Source organism: Maylandia zebra, linkage group LG2 (assembly GCF_041146795.1).
Source record: "Maylandia zebra isolate NMK-2024a linkage group LG2, Mzebra_GT3a, whole genome shotgun sequence".
NCBI classification, from domain to species: Eukaryota; Metazoa; Chordata; class Actinopteri; order Cichliformes; family Cichlidae; genus Maylandia; species Maylandia zebra.
The window spans coordinates 25,821,449-25,836,458 of NC_135168.1; the positions used below are offsets into that span (position 1 = coordinate 25,821,449).

General features: G+C 42.9%; 1 long non-coding RNA gene across 1 annotated transcript; it reads left to right on the forward strand.

Moving 5' to 3' along the window:
- Positions 1-12,461: 12,461 nt before the first annotated feature.
- On the forward strand, positions 12,462-14,508 carry LOC143413712 (uncharacterized). Its single transcript, XR_013094324.1, has 3 exons — positions 12,462-12,593; positions 12,981-13,139; positions 14,345-14,508. It is a non-coding gene; the product is annotated as an uncharacterized LOC143413712 (long non-coding RNA).
- Positions 14,509-15,010: the final 502 nt, after the last annotated feature.

A 15,010-nucleotide genomic window follows, 5' to 3' on the forward strand; every position in this document is an offset into this window, starting at 1 on the left:
GGCTCAGGGAGGGGCGGACATCTGCTGCGACCGGTTGGGGTGAGAGAAGGAAGACAAGATAAAAGACATGCTGTGGAAGAGAGACAGAGGTTAATAACAGATATGATTCAATGCAGAGAGGTCTATCAATACATCGTGAGTGAGAAAGAAAGGTGACTGGAAAGAAAAAACTCAATGCATCATGGGAATCCCCGGCAGCCTACGTCTATTGTAGCATAACTAAGGGAGGATTCAGGGTCACCTGGTCCAGCCCTAACTATATGCTTTAGCAAAAAGGAAAGTTTTAAGCCTAGTATTGAAAGTAGAGATAGTGTCTTGTTCTGGATTTAACAGGAAGCCAATGAAGGGAAGCCAATATAGGAGAAATATGCTCTCTCTTTCTAGTCCATGTCAGTACTCTTGCTGCAGCATTTTGGATTAATTGAAGGCTTTTCAGGGGGGGGGACATCCTGATAATAATGAATTACAGTAGTCCAGCCTGGAAGTAATAAATACATGAACTAGTTTTTCTGCTTCACTCTGAGACAGGATATTTCTAACTTTAGAGATGTTGAAAGCAGTCTAAGGTCTATCAGGACAAGCACAGAGATGAGTCCACTGTCAGAGGCCTTAAGAAGATCATTTGTAACCTTCACTAAAGCTGTTTCTGTGCTGTGATGGGCTCTAAAACCTGACTGAAACTCATCAATTAAGCCATTCCTCTGCAGATGATCAGTTAGCTGTTTGACAACTACTCTTTCAAGGAGTTTTGATATGAAAGGAAGGTTGGAGATTGGCCTATAATTAGCTAAGACAGCTGGGTCTAGAGGTGGCTTTTTAAGTAAAGGTTTAACTACTGCCAGCTTGAAGGCCTGTGGTACATAGCCGATTATTAGAGATTGAAGCATTAATTAATGGCAACACTTCTTTGAGCAGTTTTGTAGGAATGGGGTCTAAAAGACACGTTGATGGTTTGGAGGAAGTAATTATTGAAGTTAATTCAGCAAGATCAACTGGAGAAAAAGTCTAAATGAATATCAGTGATACTGAAAGTAGCTGTAGATAACTCACAATGGGAGTTGCTTCAGTTATGTTGCCCGTCATCACTTGAAACTGTCATTGACTTTCCATGATCTATGGTCACCTCTATTGCTGCCAGTTGCTTCCTGTGTGAACAGGGCTTTAGTTCTAAGATGGTCAAACATGGCTGAGACCCACATAAGTGTCTCATGACAGTAATTTATGCAGATTCATATCCTCCAGCAGGGTACCAACTTTGCAACCTTGAATGAAATGGATTCCATTTGTCACTGAAGTTGTCATTGTGGAACTGATAAAATGTTAAAAGCAAAGGAATCTAAAGTCGAAAATCTAAATGAGCCAAGGCCAAAGTAGATGGGAAACAGAAAAAGCAAGGCCAAGGAGGTAATGAGTTATATATGAGAAATATCTGGAATCTGTGTTTCAGCATATATTTTTAGAACCGTGACAGTACCCTCCCCACAACAGGAGCCTCCCGGCGACCCCCAGGCTTGTCCGGGTGGACGCGATGAAAGTCCTGCTCCATGGCCCTATGCAACCCAGCAACCCGGGGAACCCAGGACCGCTCTTTGAGTCCGTAACCCTCCTAGTCGACCAGGTACTGCAAACCCCGTGCTGGTAATAGAGCACTTTAGTCAGCCAGACACTGGGTTGATCAATGAGTCCACCACAAACGGGCCAATGTAATTTGGAGTGAGCTTCCTGGATTCAGTTCCGATTGCCACAAACCTGGTCGACAGCCATACCTTTTGTCCAGGCAAGTAGGTGGGAGCAGGGGTCTTATGCCGGTCTGCCCGACGTTTGTTTCAGTCCTTTGTGTGGACCAAAGTGGCTCGGGTGGCCCTCCATGCCCGCCAGCACCTACGAAAATGATGTTAAATAGATAGTACAAAGTGCTCACCTTCATTGGTAGGGAACAGTAGTGGCTGATAACCAAGGGACACTTCAAAGGGGGACAGTCCGGTGGCTGTGGAGGTGAGGCTATTGTGGGCATATTCGATCCAGGGGAGTTGTTCACTCCAGGTGGTTTGGTTCGTAGAGGCCACACAACCGAGAGCCGCCTCCAACTCTTGATTGGTATGCTCTGTTTGTCCATTAGTCTGGGGATGAAAACCAGAGGAGAGACTGACCTGTGCTCCAAGTGTGGAACAGAACTCCTTCCAGACTCTTGAGGTGAACTGTGGTCCCCCGGTTGGAGACAATGTCGGCCGGAATTCCATGAGTCGGAACACGTGGATAGTTAACAACCGGGTGGTTTCTAATGCTGTGGGAAGCTTGGGCAAAGCAACAAAATGTACAGCTCTGGATAAAAGGTCAATAATAGTTAGAATTACTGTGTTACCTGCAGAGGGAGGAAGCCCGGTGATGAAGTCGACCGCTATATGAGACCAGGGGCGGCCTGGGGTTGGCAGGGGCTGGAGTAGGCCAGCAGCCGGCTGGTTGGCTGACTTATTTTGGGCACACGTGGAGCAGGCGGAAATATATTCACGGACATCTTTAACTAGGGTGGGCCACCATCGCTGGATAAAAGAGGCAGTGCGATGGATTGCGGGGTGACATGTTGTGAGACCCCAGTCGGTAAGTAATGGTGAAATCAAAGCGAGTGAAAAACAATGCCCACTTGGCCTGACATGCGTTGAGCCTCTTTGCAGACCGGTGGTACTCCAAATTCTTGTGATCAGTCTAGACAATGAAAAGCTGGACTGTTCCCTCTAGCCAGTGCTGCCACTCCTCCAGGGCCAGCTTGATGGCCAGCAGCTCGCAGTCCCCGATGTCATAGTTGTGTTCTGCTGGGGAGAGACGGCGGGAGAAAAATGCACAGGGGTGGAGTTTACCTTCACTGCAAGCACAGCTTCCACCCCTGAATCAGAGGCGTCTACTTTCACAATGAACTGCTGGTTAAGATCTGGTTGTGAGAGAATCGGAGCAGAGGCAAAACACTTCTTGAGTTGTGTGAATGCTTCCTGAGCTGGCCCGTCCCACAGAAAGGGAACCTTGGGGGTGGTGAGATGGGTTAGGGGAGCAGCAATCTTACTATAATCCCGAATGAAGCGTCGATAAAAGTTTGCAAAGCCCTGGAAGGATTGGAGCTGTTTACGATCGACTGGAACCGGCCAGTTCAGCACTGCATCCACCTTAGCAGGGTCAGCCTTAAGGTTTCCCCGTTCAATGATGTAGCCCAGGAATGACATAGTGCTGACATGGAATTCACATTTCTCAGCTTTGACAAACAGGTGGTTTTCCAGGAGACGCTGAAGGACACATGACGTTCATGCTCGGGCACAGACCTTGAGAAAATGAGTATGTCGTCCAAGTAGAAGACAAAATGGTTGATGAAATCACGGTGGACGTTGTTGACAAGAGCCTGAAAAACAGTTAACCCAAATGGCATGACTAGATACTCGAAGTGACCAAGATGAGTGTTGAAGGCCATCTTCCATTCATCTCCCTCCCTTATCCTCACCTGATGATAAGCATTGCGCAGGTCCAGCTTAGTGAAGATGGAGACTCCCTGAAGCAGTTCAAAGGCAGATGTTAGCAAAGGCAGCGGGTACTTGTTTCTCACAGTGATCTTATTAAGACCCCGATTCCTGATTTTATAGTTATATGTTTTTAGTAGTTCCTCTTAATAAATTTTGATTTGTAAACTTCCTTTGTCTCACCTCTGCCGTTAATAATGAGTGTGTGGGCTTTGGTAGCCAGTGCAACACGTAAATTGGCTAGAGAAATCTTTCCTGGGGTTTAACGCCCTTCCCCAGGTGGCGTTGTCAATATCTTAGTTATCGTCCCCGGTTATTCCTCATCGCGACACCACAATCTGGCATTGTGTCGACAGGATATTTTCAGGCAGAGATCTGTTGCATGTTTTTTGTTTTGTTTCATTTTTGGGGGGTTAAATCTGTTCGGTTGGTCTGGTTATTGTAGTGCAGTGGCAAGACAGCAGCAGCGGCAGCGTCGGGATGGACTTCTGGATTTTATAAAGTGATATTTAAATACTCTGGTTTATTATGGAGGAAGAGCTCATACAGCGCTGCAAGCAGAAAATCGGTGGAGCGTCAAGAGCGAGGGGGGTGGGCACGATACACGGAATCCAAAGTACCATCAGGGTGTACACCCCACCCCTGGCGTCGTTGCCCACCTCTCAAAGTTAAATACACGTAGACATTGAGGGCCAGCAGGAGGGACCATGCGCTTACCTGCTGCTCTCTGGCAGGTAGCTCCATGCCCTCCTGGGTTTTAAATGCACCTTAGAACACACATGCATCAACACTACAATGAGCGGGTGGAGGGAGGTTTGGAGTCTTCTCTCACCCCCATTCTCTGCGACCTGCTGGAGCGGGGGGGCTAGGAGGAGGAGTTGGCCGTCTGACTGCGGTCTGGAGTGTGGGGCCTCCCTGCTGCTGCGGAGTCGGGGCGGTCTGCCTCCCCCCACCGCAGGGAAAAGGGTAACACCACCTGGGTCTGGGTGCAGTTCCCCCCCCCTCCAGGGGCAAGGGTACCTAGACCCGGGGCTTAGAGTACGCTTGGGGAGTGTGATCGTGTGTACAGCGTCTCTTTATGTCTGTCTCCACGTTGGTTGAGTAAGTGTATATGAGAGCATGAGGGTGGGAATGGATGTTTGTATATGTGTGTGCCTGTATTTCTGTGTCTATATGTCAGGTTGGGTGTCAGGCGCCACCTCTCTGGGGACATCTTAGGCCCTCCAAGGTATGGAGGCCTATCTCCCCCTACCACCTCTTCCCCTGCCAGTGGCGGACTCCCTCAGACGTCGGTGCGTTGGTGGTTCTTTGTGTCCGGGGATGGGCGTCCAGGTACACACCGGCTCACTCCTTGGTGGCCGCTTATCGGGGCCTGGAGCCTGGGGCTTGCTCGGGCCACTTCGGAGGTGGGGTGCCCCCGGCCTCTCGGCCTGGGGCTCGGTCACTCAGGCACGGCTGGCTGCCGGCGGAGCTCACGGGCGCGTCACTGCAACTCCCCCTGGCTTCTGCTCCGCGGCTGCTGAGTGAGCCCTCATCTGGGACTCTCCTCAGCTCTTTCTGGGACAGTGGCGCGGCTGCCCCTCTGTTGGTCTTCCTTGGTCTCTTGTGTTCTGGGGGCCTCTGGATGTCTGGAGTTTTGATCTCCTCCATACCTGCTTCATGCCCTGGAGGACGGGGCTGTGGCCCCCCCACACCCTCTAGCAGATCATTACATGAAGGAACCTTTTAAAAAAACAAAAAACAAGCGCGTCCATGTTCACAGGTGTACACACGGGTGATCACACCCACAAACTACACCCTTTTTGGCTCCTACCTCAAAGCACACTGTGTTCTGTTGATCTTATGTGCTGCACAATAATGTTTAATATTTAGTATTTACTGTCATATTCCCATATATCATTGTGATGTTGTTTATTCTATTACTCTTCTTCTCTTCTGCTTGTTTTCTTTTTTCTTTCTCAGCAGGTGACCCAGGTGATTGATATATGCATTTTTTTCTTTTTTTCTTCTTTTTTTTTTCTTTTTCTGCTCATTCTGTTGGTTTTTGGTTTTTGCCCTTCTCCCCCGTCCCTCTTCTCAGCTGTTTCTCTTTCCCTCTTTCTTTCTCCCCTTCTTTCCCCCAGTCAAGTCTGTCCCATGTTCAGTAAGTGAAAATAAAATAAACAATAAAAGGTGAATCAAATGGACAAAAAAAAAAAAAAAAAAAAAAAAAGAGCGAGGGTCGGAGCAACCTGGCATCAGTGCTGCTGCTACAGGTTCATCCACCAATGGGCATTCTGCTGTTTCAGCTCCCGTGACTGAGAGACTGATTTATATTCCTCGGGAGAGGAAGTGCCCATGGTTCAACGGTAAGACTGGTATAGGTATTGCCGAATGGGTGGAAGAGGTGCAGGCCTGTTTGAGGGTACGACATCTTTCGCCAGCCGACCAAGCCCTTTTCATCTATGATCATCTAGAAGGCGAGCCCAGAGAAGAGATTAAATATCGGCTTCCAGAGCAGAAAGACGATCCCGAAAAGATTCTGACTATTTTACAGGAACTGTATGGGTGTACTAAGCAGTGTTGCCAACTTAGCGACTTTGTCGCTATATTTAGCGAGTTTTCAGACCCCTTAGCGACTTTTTTTCTAAAAAAAGTCACTAAAAAAAAGACGTGAAAGTGCATATCGCTTTTATCCTAAATATGCAGCGGGTGCTGTAACGCAGTCAGTTCTTCTTTTACTCTTTTACTCTTATGCTGTTTTGTGGATCACAAGGTTTAAAACTACTTATAAACACACACACACACAAAGTAACTCCACCAGAGTGCCTATTTCGGGTCACTTTTGCCAAGCCCGGGTAAAGGAGCAGGGTTGGAATTGTGACATTAAAAAAACAATAATTGCTAAAAGAAATTTAATTTGTAGTTCTAAATAAACTCTAAATGCATTTAGGACGTTTTTTACTCACTTTATGTCTCTTCCACGATGTTATTTCTCTCTCCAACAACATAGGTTACAATTAGATTAGCATGACCAATTATGCAAATCAGGCGATGACGTCATTTAGCGACTTCTAGTGACTTTTAGGACAACCAATAGCGATTTCCTTACTGAGGATTTGGCAACACTGGTACTAAGTCATATGTCTCTTTGTAGGAAGAGTTGTTTTCAAGATGACAGCAGGAGGGAGAAACATTGCAAGAGTTTTCGCATGCTCTTACAGTATGTGCCTCATGGATAGAGTTGTAAAACAGTCCCCTCATGTTCTGCTGAACAAAGATATGTTGCTTAGAGACCAATTTATTGAAAATGTGCTTGATTGTTTCTTACGCAGAGAATTAAAACAGTATGTCCGCAGCCACCCTACTGCCACCTTGATGGATGTTCGTCGTGAGGCTATATTATGGGAGCGTGGAGGTATGCCAGGGGGCGGGACGGATAGACATTACTCCCCAGAAGGTTGGGCATTTTGCCAGAGAGTGCCCTGGTGAGCCCACAGTCATGCCTGTGCAGTGAGCTGGTACAGCAACGCAAGCCAGTTTAAGTAATGTTGTTTGTTCTTCCATGCAGGAAAACTTCCACCCCCTGAACCATTGAGCCAAAGTTCAGGTGGGGGCATCCTAGGCTCAGAGTCTGTACTACCTGACCCGTTGCTGCAGGTTACTGGTAGGAAACCAGTAACCTGTTAATGGTTTTAACAGCGGGGGTTACTTGTAGGAAACCAGTAACCCCCGCTGTTAAAACCATTACTTCGGTCTTCCCTGGGTATGCATTGTCTGACCTTCGTATGTTGCAGGAGACTGACCCCATGATCAGGGAGTTTCTACAATTTTGGAGGCGGGGCCCTGATGCCAAGGAGCGTGGTCACTCTTCAAGGCTGGCCCTCGGGTTGGTCAGGCAATGGAGTAGGTTAGTGGAGCGGGATGGTGTGTTATATCGGAAGTTCTGTCATCCAAGGAGAGGAGAGACACTGCAGGTATTGCTGCCCAAGTCCCTTCAGGGTCAAGTTTTGCAACATGTGCGCCAGGAGCATGGTTATCAGGGTGTTCGGAGCACGGTAGATGTGGTTTCTCAATGATGCTACTGGGTAGGGATGTATAGAGACATCCAACGGTGGTGCCAGAAGTGTGAGCGATGCCAGTCGGCTAAAGATGCACCAACCCATCTTAATGTGTGTGTGGGCCATTTGCCCGCACCGAAACCGAAGCAAATCCCTGTAGCTGATTGGCATAAGACGCGCCACGACCAGCAAGCCAAGGATGCTCCCCTGCGAGAAGGTCAACTGGTTTATCTGAAGAAAGTTGGACTCAGAGGTCGTGATAAAATTAAGGGTGCTTCGAGTTCAGTGGTGTATAAAGTGCTTAAGGTCCCTGACCAAAAAGGGTCAGTGTACACTATTGCTCCGGTAGATAACCTGAGTCACGCGAAACATGTCCACCATTCACTACTAAAGAATAAGGTGGAAGGTGTGACTACCTGCGCTCCCAGTGCTCTGATCCAAACATTAGAAACTGCCCCTGTAGAAGAACCGATGCAAGGTGGCGAGTGGTTTTTATTGGTCTCTGAACCTACTCCAGCCCCAAACAGTTGCCAACTAAGACCAGAGAATCCTAGCCCTCGTAGACCAGACGAGCTAGAACCCTCAACCATGGCTGTTCAGAGAGGAAACATCAGTCCTGGTTTCTCCTGACAGATTGAAGGTCAAGATGGCGCCTGTGTTTGGCTGTGCTGCTGCCTTCATCCGTGTGTTTGTTTATTTTATATGCTATGCAAGTGTTTTTGTTACAGTTTTTTCTGGTGTCACCTCCCTTTGGATTTATGATCGTCATGCATTGCTAGCGATCAAATCTGCAATGTATAGCTTTCAGAGTCAACGAAACGAGGCTGTTTTCCTACCGCCGTTAGAGCGCAACGCAGCACCAGGTCTACCTCCACTCTTGCCGGTTAGCTCATTTTTGCTTCAGCGGCCTCGTCGGAGAAAGCAGGGGAAGCGAGCCAGCCTTCACGTCCTGCTCCGTCGTCTTCGGAAAGAGATGGACCTTCGGGGGCTCTATTCCTGGGTTGCTACCGGTGAGATTCGGCTGAAACTTGTCGGAACTGGATTAATCCCCACAACCCACTATGTTTACCACCCAGGCTGTCATCTGAAAGCATGGAAAGCCAAGCCTTATCGCGGCAGGAACCCTGTTTTGCTGCGCGGCTTACCGCATAGCGCAGACTTTGTCCTTGGAAACTCTACCCCTGTCCTGGTGAGTCGCAGCCTTAAATGGATGTTAATTAATGCCCGCTCAATCGCCAATAAGTCTTATATTTTAAATGACTTGTTCTGCTCTGAGAAGCTTGACTTCATGTTTATCTCTGAGACATGGCAACGTGAGAATGAAGTCTCACATCTTTTAGAGCTTTGTCCCGCTGACTGCTCATTTCTCTGTGCACCTTGGATATCTGGACGAGGGGGTGGAACAGTGGTAATTTTTTATGCCAGATGATTTCTTCAAGCTGCTACAACTCTTTTGAGATGCTTATGATAAAAATTGGAAGAGAACAGCCCATATACGGCATTTTAATTTATCGTCCACCTGGGTCTGCTGCGTCTTTTTTTGTCAGACCTACAAGACTTTAACTTCCACTATTAAAATGGGCAAGGTTATCATTGTTGGAGATTTCAACATTCATGTGGATGACTCAACAAACAGTACCACTAAGGAGTTTCTGAGCATTATGGACTCTTTCAACTTTGTTCAGCATGTAGCAGGGCCTACTCATACGGCTGGGCACACTCTGGACTTGGTCTTCACCTATGGTGTTTCCCTTGACCACATGAATTTAAATGAAGTTGTTTTTAGGGACCATAAGTCAGTCTCTTTTACTGTATCTGTTAATTCAGAGTCCCATCCTCAAGGTTCTACTAGGCGCAGGCGCTTTATTAACGACTCTATAATTTCTGAGTTTTCCTCTCTTTTTAATTTTAAAAGTTCCTCTAACGAGGTTGAGCTTCTAACTAATTCTTTTAATGAACACTGTCTTACCATTCTAAGTCAGGTTGCTCGGTACCACTTTACAATAAGTCTCCCCTTATAGATGCTAATAAATAGTTTATAGCTATATTATTAATTAATCTGTAAATGCTTTATAAACCATTATTAATGGTTTATTATGCATTAGTTAAGGGTGAGAAAAAGAAAAAAAACTGACCGGTTTCTTGCCAAATAGTGAGCCAAATGTGTTCACCTATATATTTCATCTAGAGTTGCTATATTAAACATTTCAGACTAAGTTACTATCCTGTAAGCACAATCAGCATTTGTAAACATATTTTTTATCATATAAAATTGTACTTCATAAATGCATTATAAATATCCACAACTATCAATCGGAGCTTTGTTGTAAAGTGTAAAGCATAAAACCATTTATTAATGAATAATAAATATTTATAAATGCCACATGGGAGACTTATTGTAAAGTGTAAAGCATAACACCATTTATTAATGAATAATAAATATTTATAAATGCCACATGGGAGACTTATTGTAAAGTGTAAAGCATAAAACCATTTATTAATGACAAATAAACATTTATAAATGCCAAATGGGAGCCTTATTGTAAAGTGTAAAGCATAAAACCATTTATTAATGACAAATAAACATTTATAAATGCCAAATGGGAGCCTTATTGTAAAGTGTAAAGCATAACACCATTTATTAATGACTACTAACATTTATAAATGACAAAAGATAGCTTTGTCGTAAAGTTTAAAACATGTCAACATTTATTAAGGACTAATAAACATTTATAAATGCCAAATGGGAGCCTTATTGTAAAGTGTAAAGCATAACACCATTTATTAATCACTAATAAACATTTATAAATGACAAAAGATAGCTTTGTCGTAAAGTTTAAAACATGTCAACATTTATTAATCACTAATAAACATTTATAATTGCCAAAAGTGAGTCTTAAATGTATAATGTCACCATTTATAACACTTAGACCTAAATTACAATCAGTGCTTGAAATAACATTTAACTACTGTCAAAAATGTATTGTAAGAGTAACACATGTAACATTAAATGTGTTTTTTAAAACACCAAACAGTCACCCACTCCAAAAAAAGTTCATGCCAGACTGGTTCAAACTGGAAATATTTTTTGTATGTCCTTAAATAAGCGTCCCAGTGGTCCATCAGGGTGTCGCGAACCAAGCCAAGATGACCACTCAAGAACCATCAGGTGTTCCTCCAGCAACTTCTCAATTCGATTTCCTCTTAGTCTACGGACATGTCCTTTGATGGTCATCCAAGCCCTTTCGATATGCTGTGTATGACTGCCAGATTGAGGATCTACACACCACCTGCTGTGATTTACAGTGTAATGTCTGTACCCTATGTTTGTCAAAACATTCTTGTAGGCTCTCCACTCATCACTGATAATGGCACTACCCAACTTAACATGCTGTCTGATCAGAGGAACAAGGTGGCGCCTTGATCGTTTTTCAACAAGTTTTAACACGAGCCTTCGCCTTTTGTCTTTAATTCCCATCATTCCAAATACCCATTTCTTCCTTTTCCATGCATTTCCAAAGCATCCACATGCATACTGAAAACAAAAAGAATAAAATTAAACAGAATATCTACAAAGAAACATTCAAAAAGATGGTTGCTTCTACTAATTTTTTTTACTTATGGTAAAGGTTTCCATGTTTAGAGGACACATTCAGATCTGCATTGATTCTAACAAACCTGTCTGAGAGTTTACCAACCTTTCGCTGATGACGGAGACAGCTTTCATCTATAACCACAAATTCTCTGTCACCACCAAGACGGTGTCCATTGTTTATTCTGTGTCTTTTAATTGCACGTATACAAACATGTCGAATGTGTCTTGCCATGCTACTTAGTGTTCTGGAGCTGCCAGCCACTTCATCATCGATCATATCTATTTGTCTGAGCCTGAGCCCTTGTGAAAATCTGTAATAGAAATTGAGGCAATTATTACTTACTGAGGCCCTAATTTTATTTCACAAGTCTCGTATTGGTGTTCAATTATGAAAGGTGCATTGCTATTAATGTCTACATCTACATATACCTGTAAATGAACTTCATCCAACTGAAAAGAGATGTTTTTGATTTCTCAAAGAGGGAGCTAGTTCTAATTGTTCTGGAAACTTTCCTATGACTTGCTCTTTTGCAGCACCTGAGAACATACAAATGAGTTAAGTAAAGAAATGGACCCTTAAACAAGAGCATTAATTGAAAAGATAATCACAAAATTAAGTATGAAGAAAATAATAATGAAAAGAGGTTAATGCTCCCTCTTGCATTGATAACCGAAATATTTTGTTATATTTACTACATGCACTACATTATCATGCATTATACATACCACATATATTGGGCTTTCTTCACCACGGAAATCATTTTCATCTTATGGTGACAAACAGGACATCTAAGCTTCTTTTTTAGCAGGTGTTTCTTCTGCAGCCATTTAATGAGCCTTAGTGCCTTATATTTAGTTTGTTTTCCTTCTATTCTGGCGCGCAATCTCATTCCCAGAGACATTCTGGTGGGAAAAAATGAGTAATTTATTTTATTATCACCTCGAAACACCGTAAAATACTCTATGGGAGTCTAGTGCAAATCGGTTAAGAGTTAAAGAACTTCACATGCTATATAAAACAAGCCCTATAATCAAAAATAGTCCCACGCAAAAAAGAGGATTGTCTCACCTGTTATAATGTATCTCCGACTTTGTTATGTAGATCTAACCCACTGGATTCATGCTAAAGAAATATGTTCTGCCGCCAAAGGGAGGGAAAACAAATTTAATTTAAACGCAGAGGAGCTTATACAACCATCCAATCACAGTTAACTTTATTAAGGAAAGCCCCTCCTCTCAGAGCGCGACAGGCAGTGGAGCGCTCTGGAAGGTCAAGCCAAAGGGGCACGAACAGACACACTGAAGGTTCAAGTTCCTGCGCCATGGATGGAGCAGAAGATAAAAATTTGTGTGCGTCTGCGACTTACACAGTTAGCACACGTTCGAAGAGATACAAAAAGCAGAGACTGGATGATCTAGATTGCACTAAGCCAACGACGTCAGCAGTTAGACATGAAGGTGAGTGTAATGCTAGCTAGCTAGCTACCGAGCCATTTGGCTGCTAGCTACAGTGGCTAACTAACATCACATAACATGTGAATAGCTCTATTACTATTGGTTATTCCAAACGATTTATATCACTTAGTTGTACAGTATATTTTTAGTTTTGTTTATGTGCATCATTAAATTTATATTAAACACCCTGGTAAGGCAGTACACATAAGAATTATTTGCCTTGTTTTAGAAATGCCTGAACCACCACAGGTGTATATAACATAATTTTTACAAAGTGGCTTTTTATAAATTCAAGTTGTAACCGTTTTTAATCAATATTTTATTTGAGTTTCCCAAGTTTAAATTATAAATTATTTTAGTATTGTAATTTAATAATTGTTTGTTCTTTAGATTCTTCTTCTAATCCTGCCCTTACTGCAACTGCCCTTCTTAACAAGGAGCGAGAGAAACTGACTTTTCTTAAGGAGAAACTGGAGTGGCAAAAGAAGAGAATTGAAGAACTGGAAGGAGAGAGAGATTTTCTCCGAAGTCAGCTATCATCCCTTACAAGTATGAAACTAGACTTGTTCCATGAACATTGTTTTTATTTTACAGTCTTCAAATTGGTCTGCTGGGGCGGCAGCATCTCTGCTGGGGACAGGAAGAGACTGAACAGGGTGGTCCGAAGGGCCAGCTCTGTTCTAGGATGCCCTCTGGACCCAGTGGAGGTGGTGAGTGACAGGAGAATGGCGGCTAAGCTGTCATCCCTGTTGGACAACGTCTCCCACCCCATGCAGCAGACTGTGACAGCACTGAGCAGCTCCTTCAGTGGGAGACTGCGGCACCCACGGTGTGGGACGGAGAGATTTCGCAGGTCTTTCCTCCCCACTGCTGTCAGACTCCACAACAAAGACTTTAACTGAACAAACACACACATCCACACATGTGCAATAACACTAAGTGCAATAATCCTTTCTGGCATCGTTGTATTTTTACTCAGTTGTATATAGCATTCGTATTCTATTTTTATCTTATTGTATATTTTTATTTTATTTTATTCTACTGTATATAGTATATTATTTTATTCTATTCTGTACAGCTGTGTACTGTATTTATTCTTATTGTATTCTAATTTTTGCGTCATAACTTTTGCACTGTCCACTTCCTGCTGTGACAAAACAAATTTCCCACGTGTGGGACTAATAAAGGTTATCTTATCTTATCTTATCTTATCTTATCTTATCTTATCTTATAAACATTAGATAATTTATCAATCCCAGTGAAGTTCCCTTATTGTCATTGTGTTGATTAAAAGATTTTAGTCAGTTAACTTTAAGTGTTGTGCTAGTTCATTCCTAAAGAGACCTGGTTCCAAATTCAGTTCAGCCAGGTCTAACTTGATTGATTCAATTTCATAGTTCATAAGATCATAACTCCAACATGAACTAGTAATGTAACAGCCTTACAATCAGAATTAATATAGGTTTTATATATATATGTATGTATGTATGTATGTATGTATGTATGTATGTATGTATGTATATATATATATATATATATATATATGTATATATATATATATATATATATATATATGTGTGTGTATATATATGTATATATATGTGTATATATGTACACCTTATTCACATGATGATTTTCTATAACAAAATCCTCATTCTCTTGAAGCACATAAGCTTACTAAATCATCAATTGTGTAATTGAAAAACAGGGGACTTGTTTCTAAAACCAGCCATTTTGTTGTTTACATCCTGCAGAGCAACCTAAAGACGAACCATTCAATGATCCATTTTCCTCGAAGGCTTCTGAAAACTCAGATTCATCTTTCGCATCTTCATCTGTATCGTCTGTGTGGTCATCCTCATCTTCATCCCCAAAGAAGCGAAAGCACAAATACAACAAAAAGCATTCAAGAGCCAAGAAACCCAAGAAGGAGCAGAAGAAGCTCCGGCAGTGTGGTGAGCAAAATATTTTGGAAGAGAAGATTTTACAGAAGAGGATACTATAAATGTGACATAAAAGATAGTATTATGACTTTAATTTGTTCTAAAAATTACTCTGTGTTCACTACGTCATATATACATATCTATCTATCTGTCTGTGTATATATATATATATATATATATATATATATATATATATACAGTGGGGCAAAAAAGTATTTAGTCAGCCACCGATTGTGCAAGTTCCCCCACTTAAAATGATGACAGAGGTCAGTAATTTGCACCAGAGGTACACTTCAACTGTGAGAGACAGAATGTGAAAAAAAATCCATGAATTCACATGGTAGGATTTGTAAAGAATTTATTCGTAAATTAGGGTGGAAAATAAGTATTTGGTCACCTCAAACATGGAAAATCTCTGGCTCACACAGACCTGTAACGTCTTCTGTAAGAAGCTTTTCTGTCCCCCACTCGTTACCT